Here is an 11,036-nt window from a genome sequence, read left to right on the forward strand (position 1 = left end):
GAGTTGTTTGGAGTTTGGCTGCCCTTTGCCTCACGGACCTGGCAACACTGACCGCAGGCACGATCGAGGCACCTGAAAAATTCTGGGGCGAGGCCAGGCACAGCACTGCACGTTTAACGTTGGGTTATCAAGGTAAGGTTATATCGTCGTTATTAAACCAAAAACTTATGCAAATTATCCCAAAGGTCATAAGCCTAGATTCTCTAGATTGCCAAGAAGTTTATTTTGCCATTTTGTGCAGGACAATAGGATTTTTTCTGCAAAGTCCACGAGGAGTCAGACTTATTATATGTTATATAGAAGTATTAAAACAATATATCAAGGCAAAAAACGATAAGAAAGCATCAATTAATGACGTTTATTGACTTACATAACATGTTTGGGTTTTTTTTTTCTTAATTTTTTGCGTAGGCCTAAGCCACGGCACGCGACGTAGGGTTTTTCGTATAGATAATGTATGGCGATTGGCGAATCGATGATTCCATGATTAAAAACCACATTGTCATCTAGCAGACAGGCTCTCAGTGATGTATATAATATGTCGCAGAATAATGCCTGTATCTTGAATTCTATTGTTTGACCCCTGATGGACTTTTTGACTGCAGGCAGGACTTATGGACCTTAAGGCCTCCCTGCTAATTGACATGAAAGGAGCTGCCTTGGACTCCTGACTTTAGGGCACATTTTGGGGGCCTTCCTGGGGGATTACCATTAAATTATTAAAAAACCTTAAAACCACAACAAGCTAGACAGCTTTATCATTCAAGCTAGTCAGATAGCAATCAGCATCATTGTAGATTTAACTGTCACTTTTTTGTCATGGCAGAGTGTGGCCTTGTTCATCAGTTTGAGAAGTTTTGGAGTTTGAGACAAAAATGAGTAGACAAGGGGGTTATCTTGGAAGACTAGGCACCCACATTGAGATTTTCCACCTCATGAAGTGTTGTAACTACCTCAGAGTGATGAGGGACAATTGGAGCGTGTAGCTGGCATCGTATTGAACAAACGTTTCAACACAAGTGGACTTATTTATAGGAAATGGTCCAGTTTGAATGCCTGGAATGAATGCAACACTGTAAAGTTTATTATTGTGCCTTGCAAAGCAAGCACAATACTACTCTTCCCCATACTTACTTTTCTTATTATTCTTCCGTATGTTTTTCAAAAAAGGTGTCAAAACGTGCGGCTCGGTGAGGACATTAGTGCCATGACTTTTCTAAGCGTTTCACCAAACGGTTAACCAATAATCGCCAAAAACCAGGCCAAAAAATGAATGGGTGTGTATTGCGAGAATCTTCAGAGTGCGTGACATCATCGCTAGAGTGTGAGGAGAGCGAAACATTTGTCGAAAAATAAATTTGTAAACTGCTCTCAAGGCCACAGATGTCACTCTACAGAAATAATTTATTGATAGAAAGATAGGTAAATCCGTTGGGGTCGCAGTGATACCACCGCTGAAGCTGTCAGACAAATAGTTTTGGCGGGAGACGCACTGATGCGCCAGCAACTCCCTCTCAAGGTCCCATCTAGTCCCATGTTAAATGCAGAGGAGAAATTTTTAAAGGAGCTCGTTGAACCTCTTCTTTCTCAATCTCCAGAGGTCACATTTTTTAACTTCAACCACTGAAACTCGGGACTCCTATGGTGAACAAGATGAGGATGCTGACGGTGTTTTCGGTTTTCATTTCGGTCGTTCCTGGCCCATATGGTTCAAGGGGATTCATTTTAAGATTTTCTGTGTCTCTCAGGTGTTAGAGACAGAGAGAGAGTGCGCAGCTGCCGTGGCCTGCCCTGGTTGCCAGGACAACCAAAGGTCTGCCTGGGACACCCACATGGTTAGCTACACAGGATGACAAGGTATTAATATGCTAGCGCTAGCTACCTGGCTAGCCAAAGAGAATTAGAAGGTATTAAAATACTAGCTCCTTAAATATGTTACCCTGCTATGAGCCGTAACTTAATTTACATTAGCACTCCTTCAGGTGCATAATACAATTAAACACATTAACCAAAGCTAGCGCGTAGCTAGCGCTTAGCTCGTAGCTAGCAATTAGCGCGTAGCTAGCGCTTAGCTCGTAGCTAGCAATTAGCGCGTAGCTAGCGCTAGCTCGTAGCTAACAATTAGCGCGTAGCTATGGTTAATGTGCTTATGTGTGCTAGCTAAAGTGAATGAGTAGGTATTAAAATGCTAGCAGTAGCTAGCGTTAATGTTTTCCTCAGTGTTCACTGTATGCTAACAGGTAGGGGCTCTGCTGGACACTAAAGGTTTCAACAACCTACACTGCCTATGACTGCACATTAAGAATAGTTTTCTTTTTTAATTATATTTTACTCATCAATATAACTATTGTTATCAGTGTTATTGATACCATTTCTTCTTCTTATTGTTGTTGTTGTTATTATTATTATCATTATTACTACATACTTATTATTCCCATCATTGTGGTTATTACTTATTTAGTTACTTTAGCAATTTTAATTAAACCATGGCCCTTCCTGCATAAATCGCGGGACAATATTATGCCAAGCTCCATTTAAGAAATCTCATATATTAACAATTATTTGCGGTCACATAAAAGCACATAACTGTAGAAACAAAGGGAAAAAAAGTCATCATATCTCAACAATCTTCTTGTCAATTCGCCATCAATATAATCCATAAATACAAAATATTGGGCCGACTTTGTCGCATCAACTCATTACCAGGCTTGCTATTTCAGTGGGAGGAGATCATGGGAATAGATGGAATAAAACACGATTCATTATTAAAATACGGGGTGGTTGGTGGATAAAGTATACGCCGAATTAAACACAGGTGAGAATGCTGATTAACCGTGTATTATGTGTGTGCCATGGTGAAGGACAGAGGAGAGAGGATGCGATAAATAGAAAATATGGGTAAATATAGACGCACCCTCTCTGCTCTCTGACCTGCCTCTCTGTCCCCTCAACTCTTCCTTTCGTACGTCATCGCCGTAACAACAAGTTGCTCTCGCATTTCGTGACCTGATTTGACATTTAATAACTTTGATTGGAGGACAGTTATGGGACGAATGTTATTGGCTCCATTGAAAAACGTTCAAATAAATAATATGACATGAAATTACTAGTAGTGTCACTGAGTAGTGTCAATGTGTTTTGGTTCACAAAAACAATTTCCACAATATTTCCAATATTGCAAACTGTCAACATTTTGAACAGTCTTTTTTTTTCTCTCATATGAACACACACACAGATGTTGAAAGCTTGATCTGTCACACACCTAAGCGATGGTAGAGGTCACATACTGTAAACTACTCGGCAGTGTCAGTAATGTATGGGCCAGAGTGACGGGTCAGAGCAAGGCACAATCAAAATTTCTTTAGGAATTTTCTAGTTTAATAAATGTCATACAGAATGTGCAGGTGTAGTGTATTTAATAATTTACCATAAACATGTTGGATAAAAATAGATCTAGGAAAATCTACTTCCTATGTCATAAGAAGTAGAAAAAACATACACAACATAATTTCCAAGTTTAAATTCAATCAGTAATGTTCTTACCTTCCATGTTTCAATCTATTGTATAATGAATGCCTGTAGATGAAAACATGGACTTCCTCTGTCAACAGGAAGTGGGAGCTACAGAAGTAGGAGCTACAGAAGTAGGAGCTACAGAAGGAGCACTGGTGAGTAAGTGGTGAGTAAGTGTTAGCTCTGTAATTTATAGATTTTTCTCATTTTTATGCATTTTTTAACTTTTAAAAAGTCGTTTTTATTGCATTTTCTTTTAAAATGAAAATGTTATGAGATAGATGTAAATGTGGAATATCAATTTTATTTTCCAAATTTCAATCTACCTTCTACTTAATTCATAAAATCAAATAAAAAATAATAAAAGCTTGCAGCTTTGGTTTGAATTCTAATTCCTAGTTCAGCCAGATTCAGCATCCAAAGCACTAAAAAATCCTTTAAAAAGGTCCTTTTTATGCAGGTGTCAACAGGAAGTCAGGCGTGTCAACAGGAAGTCGGGCGTGTCAACAGCAAGTCACTCAGCAATGCCAGGCATGTTAATTTGTTTGCTGTACTTGTGTTTGCTTTCTAAAATTAATTTAGTCAGACAGAGGTTAAACTTTCTAAAATTGTTTATATCTAACTGACACATTGATAGATCATGCAATAGAAATGAGGATGCAGATGCCAAATGAAGGCCCCTCCATCCGACTTGAGATCCAACAACAACAACAACAACAACAACAACAAGGATCTCCCCAAGATGCACCATATAGGCATGTGCAGTTTCTACTTTAAATATATATAATTATTAGGGCTGGGACTTTATTGCGTTAATTACGATTAATTAATTACAGAAAAAATAAATAAATAACACAATTAATTTTAAATTTATTTTTGCATTCCAAACAGTGCGTAACGTTGCTCGTTGCGCGAGTTCCAGGTGTGTTGTGCCAATGTAGGTATCCCCGCCAGAAAGTGTTTCCCCTGGCCGCGGGAGCGTGCATTCATTCAGCGAAGGCGTAGGAACAGCGTTGCGCTTGCTTTCACCCAAGTAAATTAAAACTAATAACAATTGCATTGTTTAATTCAATGTTCTGGTGTTGTAATTATCTACGAGGTTTTGCAACATGGCCCACCCATCAAAATAAATGCTTTTATTATTTTGTACGTCGTACTACGTACTGAACGGGAAAACCATTTCCTCATGTGATTTGACATATAACACGCTGTAATTCAAGTCCTGGTATGAAATTTGTCGAACTAAATAAACGTCGATATCCAAAATCAAGATCACTGTGATTGTTTTCTGGCTTCAATTACGTCTATGAAATCTACTTCACTCGAAATGTATTATAATAGACAGATGAAGCCTGACCATCAAATAATTTATTTTATGTGAACTTCAGATACTACTCTATATCCTCTGTGATTATGAACAAGTTTCTTCTCTTCTAGCCAAAGATATGGGGCGAAACATATTATTTCAGACTGTTTACCTGTCTGCCAGATATTGTACCCCCCCCAAAACATTTTTTTTTTAAAACTTCAAAGACAGCAGAGACACGCGGAGCCTGTGGTAGGGCATTCAGACCATCACGGACTACAAGCCCGCGCCCCAGATCTGCAACGACAACATCTCTCTGCTCAACAACCTCAACAGCTTCTTCGCACGGTTTGAAGCTACAAATAACACAAGCCCACAGAAAACTCCACCCCCCTCCCCATGATCAGGCTCTGTGCCTGTCTGCTGCCAGTGTGAAGAGGTCACTCTCCACCATCAACCCCCCGCAAAGCAACAGGCCCAGACAACATCCCAGGCCGTGTGCTGAAGGACTGCTCAGAGGAGCTTAAGGACATCTTCACGGATATCTTTAACACTTCTCTGAGTCAAACTGCTGTCCCATCACATTTCAAGGCCACCATCATCATACCTGTACCAAAGAAACCTGTTCCATCCTGCTTCAATGACTATCGCCCTGTGGCACTGACCCCCATCATCATGAAGTATTTTGAACGGCTAGTCATGTCTCATATCAAGTCCATCCTCCCCCCCATCCTGGACCCCTTTCAGTTTGCATACCCAGCCAAACGTTCCACAGAGGATGCAATCTGCTCTGCTTTCCACCCAGCCCTCACCCACCTGGACACAACAGACTCACATGTGAGAATGCTTTTCATAGACTTTAGTTCAGCATTCAACACCATAATTCCACAACAACTCATCTATAAACTGCACCAGCTGGGGCTCAACACCTCCCTTTGCAACTGGCTGCTTGACTTCCTCAGTGAGAGGCCACAAACGGTACGAGTCGGCAACAACACCAAGAGCAGCATCACGCTCAGCACAGGGGCCCCCCAAGGCTGTGTGCTCAGTCCCCTGCTCTTCACCCTGCTGACTCACGACTGCACACCAACCTACAGCACCAATCACATGGTGAAGTTTGCGATGACACAACTCTGGTGGATCTCATCACCAAGAACAACAAGACCCACTACAGGAAGGGGGGTCAACCTTTTGACCACGTGGTGCAGAGACAACAACCTCCTGCTGAATGTCAGCAAAACCAAGGAGATTGTTGTTGACGTCCGGAGAGACCACACCGAACACCCACCACTGACCATCGATGGTGCTGCTGTGGAGAGAGTGAGCAGCACCAAATTCCTGGGGGTGCACATCAGCGAGGACCTCTCCTGGATCACCAACACTGCATCACTGGTGAAGAAAGCCCAACGGCCTCTACCTCTCCTTCGCAAGCTCAAGCGAGCAAAAGCTCCCCCACCCATCATGTGCACATTCTACCGGGGCACCATTGAAAGTATCCTGTCCAGCTGTGTGGGGCGGGAGCTGCACTGAATACAGCAGGAAAGCACTGCAACGTATAGTCAACACAGCTGGTAGGATCATTGGTGCCCCACTCCCTTCCTTACAAGAAAGCTACCTCGATTGTGAGCGACGCCAGCCACCCTGCACACACACTGTTCAGCCTCCTGCCTTCTGGAAGAAGGGACAGGAGCCTCCGTGCCCGCTCCACGAGACTCACAAAAAGCTTCATCCACCAAGCTTTCAGGAAGCTAAATTCCATTTAAATTGAAAAATGTTGCTTCTCGTGTCAAATATTGATATGCGATTAATTTAAATTAATTAATTACAAAGCCTCTAATTAATTAGATTAATTTTTTTAATCGAGTCCCACCACTAATAATTATTTCAAATAGTATGATGCTGAATCAAGTGATGTTTGTACTATAATACAATAATGTGGTTTTGTTTTCCTTTTAGATTGGGAGTGCTATGTGGACGAGCATGGGACCTGTGGGATGTGCTCCTACTTCTTATAATAATGATTGTAATTATTTTGATGTACTTCATTCTCATTATTGTTCTCCATCAGTACAAGTACATTTAGCAAGTTTGGGGTCATTAAGATTTTTGTTTTGTTTGAGATGTTTATTTTGGTAATTATGTAAGTAAAAAATATTATTTATAAGATTTTGTTTTTCAATTTGGTTTCCTTTATTAAAACAGTTCAAACTGCAAAAAGTTTATTTTTATTCCCTGATTTTGTGTGCTGCAGAACAACTGTAAAATAAATGTTTTCATCACCCTTCCTGTACAGAGCCAAGGCACACACTGACAATAACAACAACAACAACTACAACAACACTAACAGACAGAACGATGATGTGGAAGAGCCAAGACGCCTGTGTGCTTGTCTGGGGTCTTATAATTATTAATCATGCAAATAAATGATCATGAAATTTGGGTGGGGTTATGTTTAGGGCTTAGGATCAAGGATAGGTTTAGGATTTGGAATTATGGTTATGTTTACGGCCTGGATAAGGGTGAAGGGTTAAGTTTAGGGCTTAAGATCTGGGTTGGGTTTAGGGTTACAAATCATCATAGCCAAATCCTAAGTGTGCTGGGGTGCAGATCCCATCAGGTGCCACCGGAGGGCAGGCGCTGCCCCTAACCTGGCAGCACAAGTGATGCCACACCACATATGACTCAACCTGTAGCGGGTTTCCACAGAGAGTTTCTAAGTGTGTTGGTGTGCAGGAGGATTCCTGATTACAAGTCTATTTGATAAGTTTTTAATTATATTTGTATATGTATATAAGAAATCATGTATCACTTCATCTCTTTGTTCATTTATTTTAATTAATCAACTGTATACAGATAGTCAAGTGAATTTTTGCTCTTTTCAAAGATTAATTGAGCAGGAAGGAAACGTTGGGGTCAAAGGTCAAGGTATGTATACATGTACATATTAAATTGTTTGTTTGTTTCTGACTTGATATATTCATTTTTCATTAATCAACCGTATCATTAGACAGACATGTCTATTTTCTTTTCTTTTCTGGCAGATTGAGATCATGTCGGCTCCCGCAAGTCTGTCTCCCCCACACCAGACCACAGATACTGTTATGGTTTGGTTTATTATGTCTTTGTTGTTGTGCTTCTCTTTTTGTTCTCTCTCTTCCCCCTCCCCTTTCTGTTCTCTTGCAGAGCTTGTGTGGGGCAGGGTGGTGTGGCTGGCTTCCTCCTGTTGGCACACCTGTTTTCACTCAGGCCATTCCCTCCACTTCATTAGCCCGGTCTCTTCTCCGGCTCTCTGCTGTTCTGCTACTTACCCACGTCTAGTTTTGCCTGTGCAAGTCTTCTGAAGACATCCTCCTGCCAGCCAGCTCCTTGCCTCACCTGCCCGTTTCAGTTCCGGTTTTGTTTTGGATAACTATTAAATATCTTCAGTTCCCACACACCAGAGACTGTGTCTTTGCTTTGGGGTCCAAGTCTCTAGAGAACCTAACAGATACCACAGCCTTCTTCACGTGGCCTCCAAGACTCTCGAAGTCATTGGCGAGATTCAGTGGCGCTCCCTCTGCTATTCGATACACCTGAAGGTGCACTGAGAGCACGGCATGCCCCGGATGGAAACAGTGTTACAGAGGCTCCTAAAGGAGATGAAGAGAGGTTTGCTCCTGAAGACCCTGACCTTCATCTCCTGTGTGGCCATCATCCAGAATGGAGATAAATGTGCTTGGGGGCGTGTCGCAGGCGGGGTTGCAGCAGCTACAGATCCAGGGGGAATACAAGAAGAAGAAGAATCTCAGGATTTGGAGCCTGCATCCAACCGTCCCCTACAAGGTATGCATTGCCTGGCCTGTCCGTGTCATTTCATAGCACTTGTTTGTGATATGTTATTTGTGTTTTTATATGTTTATTTATTTTGTATTATTTTTGTTGTTTTTGTTTTTTTCCCAAGCACTCCACCATCCCATCCCTGTGACCACCACCGAGTGAGGAGAAGGAGGAGAAGGCCTAACTATAAGCTTTGTCAAAAAGGAAGGTCTTAAATCTACTCTTAAAGTTGAAGAGGGTGTCTGCCTCCCAGACTGAAACTGGAAGATGATTCGACCAAAGATGAGCTTGATAACTGAAGGCTTTTGCTCCTATTCTGTTTTTTAAGACTTAGTAAGTAATCCTGCATTCTGAGAGCGTAGTGCTCTAGTCAGATAATAGGGCACTATGATATTAATCCTTGATAATAATCGCATGAATGCTGGAGTCATACTTAAAAAACTCCCTGTTGTGTGAGACAAAGGTGTCATGACTGTATCCCATAGACCCATATTTGGCCAAACAGGTCTCAGTCATTCTCTAGCCAACTATGTATTTTTAAATAAATTAAGTGTCTCAAAGTTGGGTGTTTTTGCAATAAAATATGGGGAAGTTGTGTGGTCGTGGTGGAAGTAGCTTTAGAAATGACTAAGGGTCTAGAATCTGGTTTGGACATGTAATATAAGTGCTTCCTGACAAGTTCAGCTCATTTGGAGCTATATTGGCCTAAAACTGTTGGAAAAATTCAAATGTATTGCAGATGAAAAGACTGAGAGGCTTCAAATCACCACAGGACTAGAGTGCAGAATCACTGACAAAACTTTCAGCCTTCTAGCTTGAGAGGAAAAAAACTCTCCTCTGGCGGGGGAGTACATTTGGAGAAGTAGTTATCTCACAGTAGTGTTTTCTGTGTATATACATTTCATTATAATCACTATATACTGTCCTCACCATAGCCCTCCAAGGCAAACTGTGATTTGTGAATTTGGTCTATACAAGTTTGATTTGATTTATGCTATGTATATCATTGCTTTGGAAATTAAAGACCTTTCTTTATTGAAATACCTCACAGGAAGTGGATGGTGCTTTGTTTCAAGCAAAGCAGGCCCACTACGTGCAAAGGCTGAGAGAGTTGAGGGCAACAAACCCAATGCCACCAATGGTGTCCAGGCTGGACCTTGACCTTAAGGTCGGTGACAATTTATAATGTACACAGTGTGCCAAGTGCACTTGATTCTGTTCATGTGCTATAAGAGTACAGGTGTAAGTTCTACTGCACCTAGGTGAGGCACCCTTTCTCTGTGGCCTCTCCTGAGGTTTCTTCCATTTCTATTCCTTGTTAAGGGTTTTTATTTTGGGGGGGAAGATAGAGGTCACCCTCTATTTACAGATTGTACATGCCTCTGAGGCAATCTTTCAGTTTGAGCTATCCAAATAAAGTTTGAATGGAGGTCGACACCAGTGACTTGACTTACTTGTTGCAGTGGCCCAGGTTGGTGTATGACTCATAAGTTGCTAAAATGGTTCTCTTTGTTCTCTAGTTGGCCAACTGCATTGAAGAAGGCTGGGTATAAACCAACATCAGTCAAGAATATGCTCAGCAACGCAAAGACCTTCCCCTCCCACGTAGAGCTCTTTCACTGAAAAGAAAACCTCCTGACAGCCACCCGGATTGGCCAAAGACTGCATCAAGAGACTGCAGTCGGACTTTCTGGGGTAGGTGGTGGTTCATAGGCGGGGGGTCAAGAGGAAAAAGAGACATAAGTGAAGTAATAATTAGTTGAAGTTTTAAGGTAAATGCCTAATGGTTTGGGAAGAAAGCCTAGTAAATTTGGAAGCTGAAATTGGAAGGGTGATGGTTTTTCGAAGGAACACTACTAAATCTGGAAGCTGAAATTGGAAGTCTTAAAAGTCTTTTCATTAAACAATTCCCCAGTTTGCAATCAATAAAGTAAATCTTTCTATCTTTCAGGGAAGCTTATTTCATTGACAAAAAACAAAACAAACTGAAAAATCTTCCTATTAATGTCTGCTCAATGTTTGTCATGTGTATGACCAGGGAAACTGGTCAGTGCCTCGGAGGAGCAAACATTCATCATGGTGGCAACGATGAGGACCCCTGCTCTGCTGAGTAAGTATCCTCCTTATCCTTTGCTTTGTTACTGATGGGTTTTTCTTTTGGTGAAGGACAGATTGTAAAGCCCTCTGAGGCAAACTGTAATTTGCGAGTTTGCAATATGAAATTTGATTTCAGTCAAGCTAATGCACAACTTTAATTGTGGTCCCAAAACACCCATTAAGAGTCTCAAGAGCTTTAGGAAATCCCAAAGTATGACAAAGGTAGAAGAGGAGGCTCCTTTCTTGCTTTCGTGGGCCATACAAAAATGGACAGATTCCTCGTCCTTGCGACCATTCAAAGCGC

This window comes from Dicentrarchus labrax, unplaced genomic scaffold, assembly GCF_905237075.1.
Source record: "Dicentrarchus labrax unplaced genomic scaffold, dlabrax2021, whole genome shotgun sequence".
Taxonomy (NCBI): domain Eukaryota; kingdom Metazoa; phylum Chordata; class Actinopteri; family Moronidae; genus Dicentrarchus; species Dicentrarchus labrax.